The sequence below is a fragment of the Podarcis gaigeae genome (assembly GCF_964106915.1).
Source record: "Podarcis gaigeae genome assembly, chromosome: 1".
In the NCBI taxonomy this organism is placed as follows: Eukaryota; Metazoa; Chordata; class Lepidosauria; order Squamata; family Lacertidae; genus Podarcis; species Podarcis gaigeae.
The window spans coordinates 94,552,344-94,566,587 of NC_139678.1; the positions used below are offsets into that span (position 1 = coordinate 94,552,344).

The 14,244-nt window shown below is 41.5% G+C and overlaps 1 long non-coding RNA gene across 1 annotated transcript; it reads left to right on the forward strand.

Moving 5' to 3' along the window:
- Positions 1–12,294: 12,294 nt before the first annotated feature.
- LOC310852475 lies at positions 12,295–13,575 on the forward strand. Its single transcript, XR_014568111.1, has 3 exons — positions 12,295–12,366; positions 13,144–13,266; positions 13,484–13,575. It is a non-coding gene; the product is annotated as an uncharacterized lncRNA (long non-coding RNA).
- Positions 13,576–14,244: the final 669 nt, after the last annotated feature.

Here is a 14,244-nt window from a genome sequence, read left to right on the forward strand (position 1 = left end):
AGAAGAACTTCCATCAGACAACTCCTTTTGTTTTGCAAAGAAAATCTCCACTTTGACAAATAGATGTAATTGGGCATCTTTCGCCACCAAGAAAAATATTTCTTGATTTATTGGGGCGAGGGGATAACTAGCACTGTCATCGAGAATATTCCGTTAAGAATGAAATGTACACGTTTAATAAGCTTAAAGAGCCTATTCAATTCAAAGCCACGAAAGCCACTGTTATCTAAAACCCTTACCAGGTTTCGGCTTGGGAGCAGTCACTGAAAAAGCACAAATTAATAAATGGAGATAAATGTAGGGTTATAGGCAAATGTCATGTCATAGATTTACCTACCAACAAGACACTGGCAAGGTTTAGGTCAGGGGTTAATGAAAGACATCCAAAGGTCATTTGGTGATTATATGAGAGCATGGGTTTAATAGGGTGCCGAGACGACAGACACTGACAGAAGATTTATACCAGAGGTGATGACACTACTACGGATACTGCTGATAAAAAGAGCCCCAATATTGGACTGAACAGAATGATGAATGGCACCCCCGTCTATTCACACTTCTCATTATAAGCTCTTTCACTCTTGGTGGCACTTAGCTGCATTTATTTACTGTGCTTTGAAGGTGCAGGGCAATAGCCCAGTATATCTAATGTGTTTAAATGGAGACTTGCCATAAAAAAAAATGAAACAAGAGATAAGATTAGGCCATTGAATAATTGCACAGCTTTCCTGCAGAGATTATATTCACTAGCGCTAACATTATTTTTTTCCCCTCCTAATGTTCTGAGTTGTGAGGAGAGCTCAAGTGAATTAATTTTCTAAGGCAGAAGGTCAAAGGAAAATAAACTGATAAGCATTATGCCTGCTATAGAATATGACTTTACAATATTCCCTCACCCTCAATTGTCAGATAGCGGCTACGAGATAATACGCTAAAAGTATATAAGAATATTTTTCACTGCGCCATATGTGCAGTTTGGCTTGTCCTTGGATGCTGTTTTTCTTTGTGTGCCTTGGCAAAGGGGAAGATCAAAGAAGTCAGCGCAAAATGTCAAATAATGAAAATAATGATAAAAAAACAACTTTGAGAACTGAACTGGGCCTTTCGTGTGTGTGTGTGTGTGTGTGTGTGTGTGTGTGTCCGTCCATATAAGACCTGATGAATAACACACAGTGTCCCAAGAAACTCCTTTTCAAGTAGCTATGTATTTATCAAACTGCTGGAGTGTGTCGTCTGTGAATAAGACCTATCAGCTTTCCAGGAAAAGGAACACTAGGAAGAGTCATAAGTACTGCAAATGACCAGCCTTACAAAAAGATTACTTGTTTAGCAAATTGGATTTCTATCCTGCTGGCTCAGGGCAGGTAACACAGCACTACAACCGACACTCAGTACAGTAAAGCTGACAAATTAAAACTCTAAATATTTTTTAAACAGAATTTAAATTATCCTAAACCAGCTTAACCCCAATCATCAAAAGGCTGGGATTCCTTCAAGATACATAGGCTTGCCCTTTGATAAGTGTGTATGGGAAGAGTATTCCGCTGTTGTGAAAAGGCAAAAAATAAGTTATATTTCAGGCTGAAGACAAGATGATAAGTATCCCCACCAGCACCAGAAAGCTGAAGTGGAATAGAATCTTAAGCTGTTAACGTTTATTCCCCTGTCGTCTCTGGTGAATAGGTTTTGCAAGTTTCTAATAGCGCTTCAAAACCCTGCACAACCTATTCAACAAGCGAGAGGGGTGGGGTAAAGAAATTAATAAATTGAGCACAGCATGGATAATGTGCTATCATCTTCAGCTAAAAAAGGAAGTACTTCTTGCAGTGCACAGTGAAAATTTGGGATACTCTGCCACAGGAGTAGTGATGGCTGGTGGTCACCAGCATGGATGACTTTAAAAGAGATAAATTCATTGAGAAGAAGGCTGTCAATGGCTACAAGTCAGGACGTCTGTGAACTGCATTCAGTATCAGAGGCAATATGCCTGGAGATCATGAGAGGAAGAATGGAAGGAACACAGCCGGACAGGGTGCTGTTGCGCTCATGCCCTGCATGTAGGCCTTCCCTGGGCATCAGGTTGGCCACTGTGAGCACAGGATGGTAGACTAGATGGGCCTTGGGTCAGATCCAACAGAGCTCTTCCTATGTTCTTATGTTGAAACTATTGTGTTTTTTCAGTGCTTTTGCGAAATTGCAAACCAGTTGGAATGAATGCTCTCCACATAGCCAACATTGTCTAATTTCCGTGCCAAATAAAAAATAAAAGAAGATAATTATGAATGGTCAATATGCAGGTTGTCTGGAGACATCCCTAATTTATCATTCCTCGGAGGCAGTGGCATCACTCTTTATAGTTATGGTTTAAGAGGCAGAGTTGGGAAGCAAAACAAAATGGCCAGGGGTACTTTAGTTGTGATTCCTATATTGAAATGGTTGGGAATAGATGTCCCTCAGGGACCAACTCTACACACCTGTGATTCTATGAGACCTAGGATTTGAGGATTTGGTCATTGTTAAGAGGTATTAGAGCAACAACCAGGAACCCCAAAATTCATAAAACCAAATACTCTGTTACCCTATGTTAAAAGCCATTGGGGCTAGAGGTCTTGAGTACGTTTCTGAGCACAATTCAAAGTGTTGGTGCTGACCTTTAAAGCCCTAAACGGCCTCGATCCAGTATACCTGAAGGAGCATCTCCACCCCCAACGTTCTGCCCGGATGCTGAGGTCCAGTGCTGAGGGCCTTCTTGTGAGAAGCCAAGTTACAGGGAACCAGGCAGAGGGCCTTTTCGGTAGTGGCACCCGCCCTGTGGAACGCCCTCCCTCAGATGTCAAAGAGAACAACAACTACAGTACCAGACTTTTAGAAGACATCTGAAGGCAGCCCTGTTCAGGGAAGTTTTAAATGTGTGACATTTTAATGTATTTTTAATCTTTGTTGGAAACCGCCCAGAGTGGGTGGGTACAAATAATAAATTATTATTATTATTATTATGTGTTATCTGGGCTGTAGAGTGTTCACTGTGTTCTAAAGTGGATTTCCCAATGGCCTCCCCTGATCTGGAAGAAATAGATAGAACACCAGCATGCTTGCCTATTCATATCGTGGCTTCTGCCACAGGTGCATTACCAGGTTCAAATGCAATTACATCATTCTTTTTCTTAATTCAGATCAAAGCAGGTTAGGAGGAAATGCGTCCAGAGCCAGTGAGAGTCAGTGCAGTGCAGTGCTTAGTGTGCTGGACCTGGGGCATCAGGGTTCAAATCCCCACTCAGCCTAACCTACGTCACAGAGTTGCTGTGGGGATGAACTGAGGAAGGGCAGAACCATGTTCGCCACCTTGAGCTCCTTATTCGGGGGGGTAAAAAATGCAATAAATAAATAACAAATAAAACACAGCATTTCCTAAAAAAAACTACAGAACACATAGCAGGATAGATATGAATTGTGACTACCATCGCATGCACAAACCCCAACCGGCAGTGGTAGCACGCTGGATGCAGAGTAAGTGTGTGTGTGTACACTGCCTTTGTTTGGATAATAATAGTATTATTGTGCCTAAGCCCCAGCTCTTGACTCCTGGTTTGTGATTCTTGGCTTCTGACTCCTGGCTCCCATTCACCACCCAGCACCGCCGGTAATTAAGGTTGTCAGCTGATTAACACTTTAGCTTTCAGCCAATTAAATAGCTTGTTAACTGACTAATATAGATGTTGCAATATATCAATAAAGGTGATATTTTGAGTATATTTCAATTAAGAGTTCTCTTGACCAAACCGCACACTAGAACAAATGATTCCCAGGCAAATCATTTCGTGCACACCGCCTGAATCATACTACTGCACCTAAATTGTCTACAAGGATGCAGTCAGAGCTGATTTGAAAATTCCCCTTGTGAAACTTGCAATTAATGATTTAGTAGGCGAGAATGTGCATGTTTTGACCAGCTTGGAAGTGATTCTCCCTTTCCCCCCTTTATTCTATCCATGGGTTGGATTTGAATCACTTATCAGCAAGCAGATAGATGATCAGGCATAAAAGACAGTTTTATGCAAAGTCAGGCCACTGGAGCTTGCAGTGCAATGTTGTCTACTAACAGTTGTGAGCATGCCATACATTTAAAATACATTCCTCCCCTACCAAAAAGCTACAGTTCCCAGCACTCTTAACAAACTACAGTTCTCGGGACTCTTTGGCAGTGATGCTTTCAATCAGGGCCGGATTTAGGTTTGATGAGGCCCTAAACTACTGAAGGTAATGGGGCCCTTTATATGCCCAGCTGTCCAGTTTGTCAACAACAAATTGTCGCTGTTTTTTGTGTTGAATATATGCTGTATGGTAATTTATGGACCTAATAGCTATCTAAAGCCACTTGCGCACAACAAAATATGTATTTTATCAAAGTAGTTGTTGAACTGAAATACAATTAAGAAGAAGTATATTAATAATGAAATAATTATTAAACTACATCATAGGAGCCTACACAACACAAAACACTGTTGCTGTATGTAGGTTTTATTTTATTTGTTTTTTATCTTATATTTTGGATATGTACATCCAGGTTGTTGTTTTTCCTTTAAATTTTTGGGGGGCCCCCAAAAGAGTGGGGCCCTAAGCTATAGCTTGTTTAGCTTATACATAAATCTGGCACTGCTTTCAATGTACAGTCATACCTCAGATTACAGATGCATCGGGTTCCACGATTTCAGGTTGTGCACCACGCCGAACCTGTAAGTACCAGAACAGGTTACTAAATCACACTTTGTGCATGTGCAGAAGCGCTGAATTGCGACCCGTGCATGCGCAGATGCGGTGCTGCGGGTTGCAAACGTGCTTCCCGCACGGATCACATTCGCAACCCGAGCATCCACTGTATGATATGAATGCAGCCAAAGTCTCAAGCAGCAGTTTTCTCCATGACTTGCAAAGTGATGCCAGAGGTTGAACCTGGAGTGTTCTGGGTGCATAGCATGTTCACTACCCCTGAGCTGTGCCCGCTTTCAAATATGTGTCTCTGCACATGCTCAGAAAAATACCTTGTTGTTTTTTGAATTAAGCCTTGGCGCTGAGATTGGTCTCCGAAACTAAAATGTGGCTCAAGGAAAGCCCTGAGCCATAATGACCTAACTGACTGGTGTTTTCGAGCTGACTGCTAATATGGCTGTAGAGCCTGATATGATTCTGGAAACATCCGAGAGAATTCGATAAAAGCAAAATGTTGCCTTTCATTGCATAAAATGGCCAGGGGCAGGGTTCTGTGAGATGCTCACCACGCTGCATGCCAAGAATACTGCACCAAAATTTCAGCTTTTCTAAGGGAGGCGTTTCCAGCTACAGTAGGGAGAGCTGGATAATTTATAGGTTAACATTTTCTTTTTATGCGAATAGCATTTTTTCTCATTTATAGTTAATTAGGTTAAGCATGCATGGGGAGCGAGGGAGGAGAGGCTTTCAGATAGGATCTAAATGATTAGTAATTTGAATAAAGTAAAAGAAACCTCGAAAAGATGTAGCTCTTGCATATATTAAATATGTGCTGTAACTAGCATGGGCATCAGATAGGAATTTTAAAAGACTCCATGTTAATTACAATGCTCACATAAGATACATGGCACATTTTTTATTTTATTTTGCTCATTCATTGTTATTTTTTAAATGCTAGGAATAATTAGACTTCGCTCGAACAGGGGAGGTTATTTCTCTATATGTCTTTGGGTGATACCTTTCGCATATATTTCCAGTCCCAAGAATGTTATTGATATGCACAAGATAACTTCACGCGGTAGGGTGGGATCACGTTGAGATTTTAAATGGGTTTTTCACCCAGATCCACCCTGAATGGTGCCAGCTTGGGACTGGTTTCATATGTTTGCTAAGTAATCTATGGAGGGATGCATTCGGTCTGCATACACACGTTTTATTCTAGAATCAATGGAGACTGAAGCACTTAATTTTTCTAAGTAGTCCAGTCACAACCTAGATCTGTTGCATATTTTTTGCCCCTGAAAATGGCTTCTTGTTCGGTGCTATTTTTCTAGAAAAAGAGGTCCATTGGCCTGATCCTGCAGGCTCTTCTTATGTACACTCAATGCATATTGATTCTGCATTACCTCACAGTGTGGCCATTTGGAAATAGATGATGGGGCTCCTGGCAATGGGGAGTGAATGCATTGGGGGGCATAAACCGAGATCGCAAAGCCACTTCCTTGTTCGACCACCTCGGGCATCTGCAGGGAGGAAAAGACGTAGATAATCTAACTGAAGGGAGGGTATTCCAGCATGGATCAAAGAACAACAGCCACTCTTGGGGACAGCAGGATCTAGACCAGGGGTCAGCAAACTTTTTCAGCAGGGGGCCGATCCACTGTCCCTCAGACTTTTGGGGGGCCGGACTATATTTTTGGGGAGCAGGGAAATGAATGAATTTCTATGCCCCACAAATAACCCAGAGATGCATTTTAAATAAAAGGGCACATTCTACTCATATAAAAACATGCTGATTCCCGGACTGTTCACGGGCCGGATTGAGAAGGCGATTGCTCCAGATTCGGCCCCCGGGCCTTAGTTTGCCTACCCATGTTCTATAATCAATCTAGATTGAAAGCAGCTTATTGAGGAGGAGCACGGAGGGAAAAATCATTTTTATACAATCTTCACAATCTTCTGACATCCCCAAAGATTACTCTCTACTCCTTGCCTTTGTTGCCCCTTCTTGTCACAGTCCACATATTTCTGCACCTTACATTACCCACTCCCCCTGCTCTGCACACCCATGTCTGCAGTGCAAGAGATTAAAGAGGCTTCACATCTGCATTTTGAACGATTGTTCTCTGAATTTCTCTTTGTACAGTAAGGCCAAAACGCACTGGATCTATTAGCCTTTCCTTCTTGCCTACCCCATTGGGTTTTTGTTTTTTGGCTATGGCTTCCAGTCACCATGTAAAAGTACCAGCACCCATTAAGCACCTAGCTAGCACTTTTGCTTTCAGGTGGCTTTTGAAAGTGCATCTTTTTAAGGCAGCTTTCTCTTGCAAAGGGTGACTCAGCCCTTTTATACTACGCTCTGTGGACTTTTGCAATTTTATCCTTTTTAAGGTCTGCTTTTTAAATTGCTGTGTACACTTTATTTTTTGCTGCATATGTTGCCTTTCTGATGTACATCGGTTTATAAAACCTTGCCTTAAAAATAGAACTTATTTTTAAAAGGGGGCAAAGGGAGGTGTCATCTGCAAGCGAATGCCAGCGTCTTAAACATGTAAGAAGGAAAGACTTTCTTTCTTTCTTTCTTTCTTTCTTTCTTTCTTTCTTTCTTTCTTTGTTGCATGGACAGTTGAGAAAAGTAGATATTATTCAGCAATTTCAAGCAGCTTGCAGACACCAATGGGGCAGGGTCATTGCCTCTCTATCTCTCCCTTGCCGCCCCCTTCTTCCCTTCCCTTCTTCCTTTGGGCAGGTGGTCTAGTGGAACAGCAGCTGATCTCTCTCCTCTCCCCACCTCCCACAATCTTTTTTTCAAATTTAATTTTAATTGAATGCACTGCTAGGGATGCCTTAAATTGACTCTTTTGGTTTAAATTTCCTAGGGGAGCTTGCCCCAAGATCTCTATCCTAGTGATAACTTATTCTGGCCAATGCATTCAGTCCACATTTATTGTATAGCTTTCTCTCTCCCCCCACTCCCCCTCCCTCCTCGGCACCTTCTATGAACATTGCAGTTGTTGATGCCTGGGAAATTACTCAAGTGTGAAGTGTTTCAGTGTCTGTCACTTTCCTCATTAGGCTAGCAGGGCGGTCGGAGGGGGGAGGGGAAGGGAAAGAAAGAGAAAGAGAAGGAAATATACCTATGACCCTGCCTTCATATGCTCATTAAAGCTGAGCGGTGCTGTGGGCCTATTGCCTCTTTTAAAAGATGTCTGCATAAAAAATGTTTATTTACTGGAAGGTGCAGAATGGCTTCTGTGTCGCAAAGGCAGCCTCTGCTTATTGCATCCCCAAATAATGCTGTTTGTTTGCATTGCCTGACTCACGTAATTATCTCGGGCAGAGAAGCTTTGTGGGAGGATAACAGGGACACAGGCAGAAGTGCAGCCCCTTTTCTTAGCCTAAGCTGATCCAAACTTAGATATTGGCAGTAACAAGTTGCTACCCAGCTGTAGATGGGATGGAGGTGGACATTAGCCTGATGGGGGCTGCTAGGGTGGCCAATGGACTCACAGCAGTCCATGGAGGCGCAGGTCAGTTCTGTGTCCAGGGCAGCTGTTTATCAGCTCCATCTGGTACGCAGGCTGAGACCCTATCTGCCCGCGGACTGTCTCGCCAGAGTGGTGCATGCTCTCGTTATCTCTTGCTTGGACTACTGCAATGCGCTCTATGTGGGGCTACCTTTGAAGGTGACCTGGAAACTACAACTAATCCAGAATGCGGCAGCAAAACTGGTGACTGGGAGTGGCTGCCGAGACCATATAACACCAGTTTTGAAAGACCTACACTGGCTCCCAGTACATTTTCAAGCACAATTTAAAGTGTTGGTGCTGACCTTTAAAGCCCTAAACAGCCTCACTCCAGTAAACCTCCATCGTTCTGCCTGGACACTGAGGTCCAGTGCCGAGGGCCTTCTGGCGGTTCCCTCGCTACGAGAAGCCAAGTTACAGGGAACCAGGCAGAGGGCCTTCTCAGTAATGGCACCTGCCCTGTGGAACGCCTTCCCACCAGATGTCAAAGATAAAAATAACTACCAAACTTAGGGAAGCTTTTAATGTTTAATAGGTTACTGTATTTTAGTGTTTTGTTGGAAGACGCCCAGAGTGGCTGGGGAAGCACAGCCAGATGGACGGGGTATAAATAATAAATAATTTATTATTATTATTATTATTATTATTATTATTATTATTATTACAATAGCAAAGTTATGGGAGTTGAGATCTGTGCCTTGTGTGAGAATTAAGGTCTATCCTTCAAAACTCTGTGCCAGCCAAGCAACAGTGTTGATCCTTGAGAAGCAAAGGGGGGGGGGGGTCCCCACTGGTGCTGTGAGCTAACTAACCACCCTTTGACTCTAACTTCTATGGAGAGGAGAGGGGGCTTCCTTTGTGAGGAAATAATACAACACCCGTGACCTGTTGTTTGTTCCTTCTTAGTGTACTGTTGTGTTTTATGAGCTGTGTCTGAAGTGAAGAGCACATGGCGTCAACTTTGGGAAGACCATAGCTTTATCTTGACAGTTCCTGAATCGTGAATTGCCATTACAGTAAAAGAGATTGCTGTTGTCGAATTGACACCTGCTTACAGGAAGTTGATAACCAGGTCTTCCTGGCAAACACAGAGTGCTCTGATCTTTTTTGGAACTATGGGGTTTTTTCCAGGTCATGTATAAGATAGGAGCTTGTACCAGGGTCACAGGTAGCGCATGAGGAGTATATTTTATATTAAACTTCTGCTATCTGCAGATGGCATGATCCATAGAAATAAACCATGTAAAAAGTTCAGATTAGTACCCATTGTTACAAATGTCAATGGTCATCTGTATTTAGCCACAGAAGTCTACAAGCACAATGATGCTATATTCCATTCTCTGTGTCACACACCCAGGGCTAAGGATGCTTTGTGGTCCCTGGAGATGTATGAGCATATACACAGTGGCGGATTTAAGGCAGTGAGGACAGGTCCTCCTCACAGGGTGCCAAGCTGAGGGGGTGCAAAAAAGTAGCAATTAAAAAGTTTAAATTTAAAACCTATATTTACATGGGTACCTACTGAGAAGATCCATTGAAAAGACAACTGTGACAAAATGAATTATTGTCAAAATAGGAATTATTTAGGGGAGGCACCAAATTTTGTCCTCGCTCAGGGCATCATATTACCCAAGTCTGCCTGGCACACCAGCCATACAACCATCTGAAAATCTCAGTGGCAGAGTGCATGTTTTGCATTCAATCCCTGGCTACTCTGATTTAAAATGGATCTTAGGTAGCAGGAGTGGAAAAGTCCTTTGCCAGAAACCTGGGAGGCCTGCTGCCCATCAAGGGTGGTGGTCCTAGCCTGGACAGGCCAATGGTCTGACTCCGTAAAAGGCAGCTTCACGTGTTCATGGTACTTTCCAGAACAATGAGTCGCCACACCACACAGCTTGCAAAGAACATTAATCCACAAGAAGGATTGCTCTGCATACAGATGTGTGTGTGTGTACACAAGAGCAAGACTGTGAGTGTATAGGTGTGCAATGCACATGAAAATGTGGTTTTAGTTTTTTAATGCACTTCTTTTTTATGTGTCTCCCTTTCCTAATTTTTATTCATGAGAAGCGGGGAGGAGGAGTAACAGAGATTGCATAAGGCAGGCACTGAATCTTCATGAAAATGTGCAGGGCAATTTTTAGTTGCCACATCTGACTTGCAGTGTTTATGATCCATTTTTGTTCTGCCACATAAACGTTCCCTCATTAGCATTTGTGTGCAGAGCACTGGAGATAGAACGTGGCTGATTAGGTTCGAAGCAGATGTGTTTCCCCTAGAGAGGAGAGGATGATAAATCTTATGGCTCTTTCTGTTATTTAAAGTTGATATTAGATCCAAAATTAAATTGGAGAATCAGATACTTGACTTGTTCTGCATACACTCTGTCTAATCCTTTCTACATATGATTCTTCTAATTATCTGCATTTACACATTCAAAGGCAATTAGCCCTGAAATTGCTAGAAGGGCAGAGAAAGAAGTGCCTTTCTCTAAGAAGTGCGAAGAACCTGCTCTCTCTCAGCTGAAGCTGGAATTTAATAAACTGAAGTCGTAACGCACAGCAAAATGGTGCATAAGACTGTCGCTGGGTGCCTGAGTAGACTTCTATGCATCTGGGTGTCTTGGCAACATTAGAAAAATGCTTGAATAATGTGTATTGCCAGGAGTTCACACTACAAGCCCTGTTTCTCTGAGATCTTGCTAAAGTATGGTATACAGGTAACAGCCAGCATGCAGACTCTGCTGTCATTGTTTCTCATGGTGACACTTCTGAATGTATAAGAACACAGGATGAGCCCTGCCGGATGAGGCCAGAGGCCCATCTAGTCTAGCATCCTGTGACCAACTAGATGCCTATGAAAAGCCCTGAGCACAAACACCATTCTCCCCACTTGTGATTCCCAGCAACCAGTGGAGGTAGGGCAGTGGAGGCAGACCATAGCCAGCCATGGCTAGTGGCCATTGATAGGACTATCCTCCATGCATTTGTTTACTCCTCTTTCTGAGCCATCCAAATTGGTGCCCATCATTGCATCTTGTGGGACCAAGATGTGAGCAGAGGTATCAGGAGATTTTCTCAGTAACACTGCCAACTTCCAATCAAAGACTTAAACAAATGACTTGCTGCTCAGAGTCAGCTACCATGGGGAGCACATGGTAGGTGTGTCAATGAAAATGCTACACATACACATTGGCTGTTATACCTGGAAGCAGGCAATGCTGGTGGGCAACGATTGCAGATGACTCTCAAAACTGATAGGCAATGGCCGATGAATGAAATCTCTATCACTAACCAAACTCTGCCTGAATTCATTGTCCTTCAGAAGTCAAAAGGCTAAGGACTACAAAACTGGAGTCAGGGTTGCAACCTCAGTGTCTAAGCTGGCCATTGAGTTTCAAGGTTTGTCTTGTTAGTCTAAATAAAATCCAGCCTAGTCCGGATTGTCTATTGTTTCAACATTTGTCAGGAACCTTCTGTCGTTATAAGCCCAACCTTTTAACATCCAAAACAAAGTTCCAGAATGGTGATCTGGAACTCTAAGAGAATGGTTCCTAAATGAAAAGAATGGGTTTATAGCATAGTGACATTACTGATGAAAAATACTGTATTCCCTCCTTTTATTATCAATCCACAGTAAGTAGCGATATGTCTGGGCTACTGAAAGGCTCCCGAGAGGTAGAACAATCTTCTTATTTGAGTGTCTCAAAGACATCAAATCCGGATTATAATAGTGGCTCTTTTTTTCAGCATGAGCTTGCCCGCTTCCCGAGTACTATGGCTTTTTCTGGTTATTCTAGGGATCATTTCTCTGCAGTCTAGAATTTTACATCAAACATTCAGTTGACACTTCTGTTCTTCCATTGTGAAGAAAGACCCTTGTTTTGGTGAATCCCCCCACTTGAGTAGTGCATATCCAAATAAACATATTATAGTCAAAGCTCACTTTATTGGCTTCTCAAAGAGTCACAAACAGGAATACAATGTTAGAAAACCTACACAGAATTGTATCTTACGTTGAAAACTTTCAATAAAACTATTTTTTAAAAAAGAAAGAAAGAAAAGAAAACCTGCACAGAATTTAGTGAGGTGTGACTTCTATATGGATAAGGAATCCAATTTTTGGAAGCTACGTATGTAAGTAGCCAACAATAACAAGCAACAAACTGACAAATGTATGTTTATGGTAATACTAACAGCAAATCAGATTTGTAGGTCTTTGACATTGCAATTCATTTTTGAAGTCACATCTGGACCATTCCAAGAATTTCCTAGTATGTCTGTTTCTTCTAATATATTCATTTTTCTTTTTGAAACAGAAAATAGGCTTGGTAGCATATGAAACCCAAGCAGTGTCTTCCACAGTTATGAAAGCAAATAATATTAACAGCAAAGCATAAAGACGTTCTATAAAACATGTCTTGAACCGGGGTCCAACTAATGTGTATATAACCTGCTTTATAGAACCATAGCTTTAGTAGACTAAGTGCTTAATTGTTATTGATTGGCTCTGCCCACTGTTCCAATATCCATCATTATTGAAATCATCTCCATTCCCCTCATTAAGTATGCATCTGTTTCCATGGGAATGGATTTCTAAATAAGAAGTGCCATTTAAATCTTATTGGCTTCCCTGGTTGTACAGGCACTCTGCAGTGTGGTTGCCCAATCTGTCATTGTTAATCAACTCTCATCTCTTAACACTGGCTGGAGTTATCAATGAGGTGAGGATTAATATTCTGGGCGAAACAGATGATAAATCATTTGTACATAATTAGTGTACAGCAAGGTTACAGCTGACATGAATTTTTATCTTAATTATGATAGAAATTTGTTCCATTAATTTAATTTAGTTTGCATGAGTGGTTCAACACCTAACAAAGTTAATCTTACACCTGTCATTACAACAGTAAGGGAAGTCTCATTCTCAAGCTGTGGGCATCGAAAACTCCGCCACAGAGGCATGACGATCGTTTGGATTTGAAAACAGACCATTATCTTCAGAAAACACAGAAAAGCAATATTTAAATATGGTCTGTATAAAGAGTGCTCGCTTCCTCCCACCCACCCCTTACCATTATGTGAAATGTGAGGGGCACACACACTCCTGCATTTCTCTCTGTTTAGTTCTGTACCCCATCTAAAAATGTATTTGCCAGCATGGCATGATTTAAAAAAAAAAAAATAACATGCATTTCATCTGAAGGGCATTTGACATGGAATGATGGATAAACCCCTGTTTGTTTTTAGGACAGTGAATGAAGAAAGGCATGCTGCTAAGTTCCCAAGCCACCTTTCTGTATGGGAAAGAATAATTCATAACTTGATCGTCTCCACAAATGGTAATTATTCAACCATTCCCAAAGGGTTTGGCATACCAAATGAACCTAAATCCTGTACTAATTATCCAAGCAATTATGAAGCTGGATAAATCATATGTGATGGATAGATAAGGTGGCACTGTTTGGCTTGTAAGATGGGGAGTTATTTATTGATTTTCCTAATAATTAACCAAGACTATGCATGAACTATTTGTGGCAAATCTTGTAAAACTGTTTACCTTTATAGATTTGTTGATTGGGGTTATTTCTCCTTGGCACGGTTGTGTGTGTGTTTGTGTGTTTTAAGAAATCTAATCTAGTAGCCTTCCTTATACCTAATGAATTGAAACTGGACTTGGGAGAAAATAAATTGAGAAAGTGTGTTCTCCTCCAGCAAAAAGTAAAAAAGAAAGAAAGAAAGAAAGAAAGAAAGAAAGAAAGAAAGAAAGAAAGAAAGAAGCGTATTTGCAATACTCAGGCTGTTTCACATTTGATAGTACAGAAATAATCCTGGAGAAAGTAGCTTTAATTGAATCAGTAACTCAGATTAATGTTTTGTGATATTAGTTCACAATTATTACTCCCCGATAGGGTCAAGAAGTATATAGTTGGCTATTCACAAAGAAATGACTGATTTAAAAACAAAGACCTCTAATGGAATTCAATAGTGCTTTTTCAGTCATTCCGCTT